At 35.9% G+C, this 5,633-nt stretch overlaps 1 pseudogene across 1 annotated transcript; it reads left to right on the top strand.

Annotated features, from left to right (window-relative positions):
• Positions 1-941: 941 nt before the first annotated feature.
• LOC306639596 (uncharacterized protein NKAPD1-like) lies at positions 942-4,656 on the top strand (annotated as a pseudogene). Its single transcript has one exon. The product of its transcript is annotated as an uncharacterized protein NKAPD1-like (transcript).
• Positions 4,657-5,633: the final 977 nt, after the last annotated feature.

The raw sequence follows: 5,633 nt of genomic DNA, 5'->3' as shown, positions 1-5,633 counted from the left end.
AATGACTTGGAGTGCAGCTTTCCTCTGCTCCACTGTCTTCTGGTCCTTCTGCTGCTTTTTTATCAACAGCTCAAACAGTTGTTTCATATATACTTTGTCTGGGTTTCTGGTGATTGGGGGCATAAGGAAAGTCTGGACCTTGTTACTCCATCATGGTTGGGAGTGGAAGTTTCAGCTCCTTTTCTGTTTGAAGTATCATTCTTGTTTTAATATGCACATATCAGAAAATTAGGGCATGTTCATTATTATTTATATTTCCTCTGAAATATCTATTTATATCCTTTTATCTTGGGTTGTAAGCATTTTTATCGTAAAATTTTAGAAACTCTTTATGAAAGATTTGCATTTTGTTCGAGATATAAACTCCACAAAGATTTCTCCCATTTTGTTATTTAATTATTAACCTTTTATGATATATTTTTGTAGGGAAAAAAGTACTTTTTTAGTCACATTTGTTGTTGTCATTCTGGATCTGGAATGTCCTCCAGGGTCTCATGTGTTCATAGGTGGGGATTTTCAGAAGTGGTTGTGTCCTGACTGCATCAATGGACCCCTGGGAATTGGAACATTTTTTTTTCTTGGGTGCTGGGGATCAAACCCAGGGCCTTGTGCTTACGAGGCAAGCACTCTACCAACTGAACTATCTCCCCAGCCCCTGGAACATTTTTAAAGGAAGTAGATCACTGGGGTTATGCCCTGGAAGAGTTCATCTTCTATCCATATCCTCTCCTCTGCTTCATGGTGGTCTTGACCTGAGCAGTTTTTCTCTACCATGAGTAATGGGGCTGCTGACCATAGACTGAAACTTCTTGAAACAATGAGCCAAAATAAACCTTTAGCTTTGTCATTGGCAGGTATTTTGTTCATAATGATGGAAATCTGACTAACATACTTGTTTATGGCCTCTGAATTTAAGTAATACTCTACCAAGTGTTCTCTACTTTCAGGTTATGAATAACTTAGTCCTATGCTTCATTTTTCTTTCCAGAACATATATGATTTCAATTTTTGCATTTGGGTGCCTTTGAATTTATACTATTTATATTGTAAGAAGGAATCTAAACTTTTTCTTCATAAAGCTATCTGGTTATGCCATCACCATCATTCTTTCCCCCATTGATCCAAGATGCTACCTTCATCAGATATTAAATTTCCCCCAGGCTGCTTTCTGCCCCCATCCCAGCCACATAAGGCTATGGTGCATGATTGAAGAATGTCCCGGGTTCCACTGGAGAAAGTTTTCCTGAGGAACATCATCCGGCATACAGATGCTCACAATAAGATTAAGGAGTCAGATATTTGGGAAATAAGAGAACTAGAGAAACAGATGGAGGATGACGAAGAGGAACCAAAAGGAAAATGTTACTCAGCAGTTCAAGTGAGATGCGTAGTGATGGTTCTGATGAAGAAAGTCAGAGAGACTACTGGAGGCTAAAGAATGAAATTGCTGGGACACTGGAAGATGATTTTCTGAAGGCTAAATCCTGGAACAAGAAGCTATATGATTATAAATCTTACATGCCAGACAGATGGGGTTATGGTGGTTATAAAGAATTGCATCCTGAAGAGTTTTAAATAGACAGTAGTGGTCAGCAAGATATTACCAATGGGGGAAAAAAACATCTCCCCAGGTAAAATCATCTACTCACGAATCCTGTTAACATAAGAAGTCAAAGAAATCTCACAAAAAGAAACAGGAAAAAAGATTACTCAAAAACAAAACAAAACAAACAAAACAAAACAAAAAAAACAGAAGAAAAGCAAGAAGGAAGCCACAGTAGATTCCTCAAGCAAGTTCTCAGAAGAACCAGAGGCTTCTAGTACCAGGAAAAGGAAACAACCATATAAGTGCAAGAAAAAAATCTAGGAAAAAGTTGTCTCCAAAAATCTGCTTTATTTGTAGGGACAGAAAGTGACATGTCCCAGTCAGATGATTCAGCATCCAGCAGTTCTGAGGAGAGTGAGGAAAGAGACACTTGAGAAAATCAAAAGGAAAAAGAGAGATAAAAATGTTCATATCCCTGTAGCTAACAGTGAAACAGGAGAGGACAACCTAATGCACAAATTGAAAAGTGGCTACAGATGAAAGGTCTGCTGAGATCTCAGAGGATGACTAAATGGAAACATTCTTATTTCCCATTTGATTGGTTATTTACAGCTCTTACACCTTGGGGTTTTGCCAGTGACTCCTTCAGCACAGAAGGTCTGAGGTCAGAGCTATCTTGTGCCATCTATGTTTTGACAGACTCTTGTCTTCTGTTTGGCCTGTTAAACTTGATACCCTTTTCTTTTTAATAGGGAATCTGTATTTTGTTATGAATATTTCCTGAAGAGGTTATTATTATTATTTGCAATTAATCACATTTAGTGTAGAGGACATATATAGAAAATTAAAGAACCCAGAAAGCTGAATTCAATAATGACCTGGGTACACCAATTGGAATGCTGAAGTTGAGGAAATTGAGGGCTGAGATCGAGGATTGATTGGAAAGCAGTGTTAAGTAGAACACTATGTTCTGTTGATATAGCAGGTATCCTAACTGATTTGTCTTCAGCCTTGGTGCTTTGATTCTTGGGTTTTTTGACCCCACAAGTGTGGTCTGGTTTATTCTGACATCTTCCTGATGTCTGTCCTCTCTTCCCCAAGTAGCTAATTTATCTTCTGTCCAATCCAACAGTACTTGGGGCACATTTCTGTTAGAGATTGTATTGAATTGTGAGTTATATCAATGATCAAGAGCAATATTTTATCATTATTGTATTAAATTGTGCTGAATTGTATCTTTCCTTATCCTGATATTGAGGATAAATTCTTCGAGAATACAATGTAAGTCTTTTTTTTTTTTTTTTTTTTTTTTAATAGCCTTAGCCTTACACACTGGGCTCAATAAACATTTGTTGAATGAAAAGAAAAAACAAGCTGTTTCATGTTAAGATCCAAAGACAACTGTTGTTAAAAGACAATCTAGGGTTTTCTCAAACTTCCTTATTGGACAGGATCTATAGCTATATTTAGTATATGCCTAACACATGGTAACTGGATAGTAAATTATTTTCTTGTTCCATTGCTATATATTGCCTAAACAGACTTGTGTTCAAAATTATTTCTTCAGTTGTCATAATATCTACCAAATGGGGAAGAATTAGGAATTAGTTATGCTAAGAATGCTCTGAAAGGGATTCAGGGTAGCAACAGCCATCTAAATGTCTAAATGTCTTCTTCCTTTTTTCCCCCATTCGGGGATTGTTCCCAAGGTCTCGCACATGCTAGGCAAGCACTCTACCCCTGAACTGTATTCCCAGTCCTCTGTCTTCCTTGTTCATTTCTAATTCTAGTAATGAATTTTAGATTTTCCCTGAAACTAAGTTGAATCAGTTCCAAAATGAAATTAGTGTTCTCAGGGACATATCTAGTTTTTCCCAGTCTGCCTTTGAGTTAAAGCACCAAGTAGAGGCCACATTATTTCTCTTTGCCATTTTGTCATCCCTACTATGTCATTTCTCCAGAAACCAAATATCACTGAAAGATGGCTGGCAGAACACAGATGAATTTTTTATTATGGAAGAAAAGGTCAAAGGGTTTGTTAGTTTCTTCCTTATTGTCACTTTATGAGCTAAGTAAAAATCTTAAAAACTCAGACCTTTGGTCTTAGTTCTGCCATTAATTGGTTGTTAAGTTCTAGAGCAGCTTAAGTTAACCTCCCTGGCGTTTCCCCATGTGTAATAGAGAAATACTTCATGGTAGCATGACAATTTAAGACACCAGCAATAGAATACAACTATGACGACATTCCATGAAGTGGTATTTTATAGTTCTAACTACTAAAATTAGTTCTCTTTATGGAAAAATTTCTAATAAATGCTTGGTTTTAAAATACATGCTTGGCCAAAGGTGCCCTATCCTTTGATTATGAGCGGGTGCTACCTTTTGGGATATTTATTTGAAATATTAATACTTTGGTACTCAGTTGTCAGTGTTCCATGGTATATATTTTTGTCCTTGGCATAAGTAGAAGCATAATAGGGGGGAAGAAGAGTCTTTAATTACTACCTCTGAACCTTCTTGGAACAACTGAAAATCTTCGCTGGAAGGAGTTTTTAGAGTGTATTTTTTAGCATTGTTTTGTGCTCTTAAGTACTGACTGCAAGCACAGGTTTGGGAAAATGAGCCAGTTGAATAAGGCACCTCTAGGAATTTGGCTCTTTGGGTCTTGACCTTTCCCTCCTACCATGCTAGCAGGCTTCTCTCTTTCCCAAGGAATACATATTTTGCCTCCCCCCCATGTTTATCTTTTTCTTGGTCAAGTATAAGCAATAAAGCTGTTTTGTTATTTATCTTTCTCAACTTCAAATTCTCTTCTATGCCTTAAGATAAGACTTTGATGGTTCTTCCAACCCCTTTAAATATGGCTTAGAGTGGTTCTTCAAAACCTATCATCTCCTATTTGCACTACCAGCCTTGGAACATGTTTATTTCTAGTGTTCCTGCCAGAGATCTCAATATTAAATCCTAAAATGAGATTTAAGGAGAGAAAAAAGGAGAGTTAGAAAATTCATGTTTATTGAATAACTGGTGTAATAACAACCTGGAAATTCTGAATTCCAAATAAATATAATTTCACTTTTTGAACAAAAAAATATTAAATTTCCATTTTTCTTGGGCTTGTATCTGAATTTTATATTTGGTTCTAGTGATACACCATTCTATTCAGGTACTAAAACCCCATTGTAATTATAAAAGCTTTTTGGTGTTTTCATATAAGTTAGATGTAAACTTTAAAATCAGTTTGTCTTCCTACAGAAAAATATCCCCCAAAGTCTGTTGCTATGTCTAATGAGATCATATTACTTTTACAAACCAACTCAGAGAGAATTGATGTATTTTGGTGTTGAGTCATACAAAAGGAGAACATGATATATCTTCTGATTTGTTAGATATGTGTTTGTGTCCTTTAGTCATGTTTATACTTTTACTCATATAGGTTTTGAACATTTCTTGTTAGATTTTTTTTCCTAAGAATTTTAATTTTCTATTGTGATGACATATAATATGAGCCTTCTGTTACTATAACAAAATACATGAGATAATCAATTTTAAAACAGGAAAAGTTTATTTTGGTTCACAGTTTTGGAGATTTCAATTCATGGACAGTTGACTGTATTGTATTTGGGCATGTTGTAAGGCAGTGCAACATGGCAGAAGCATTTGATGGAGGAAGCTTCTCACCTTATGGTGGCTCAGGAACAAAGATGAAGAGGAGGGCAGGGTCACAATATTCCTTTTACAGGGAAAGCCCCGAGTGACCTAGCTTTTTTCCATTAGACTCCACCTCCTAAAGGTTCTACCACTTTCCAATAATGTCATGGGTTTGGGGCTAATTCTTCCTATTAGCTTTGGGCTTTTGGGGGAGATTCAAGATCCCATCTGCATCAATATTCTAGAAGGTTATTGTTTGTATATAAAGTATATAAATGATATCAAGAGTCGATTACTGATTTTATTACTGAAATGTAGCTGGTATAATTTTAAGTACTTTTCATTAATTCTTTTGAGATTCCAGATTAGAATAATATAATCTGCATACATTGATAGTTTTGTGTCTTTCTTTATAATTTTTGCTTTGCCTCTAATT

This window comes from Sciurus vulgaris (assembly GCF_902686455.1).
Source record: "Sciurus vulgaris genome assembly, chromosome: 11".
NCBI classification, from domain to species: domain Eukaryota; kingdom Metazoa; phylum Chordata; class Mammalia; order Rodentia; family Sciuridae; genus Sciurus; species Sciurus vulgaris.
Note: the sequence above shows the minus strand (reverse complement) of the source record. Positions and strands in the feature narration are given on the sequence as shown.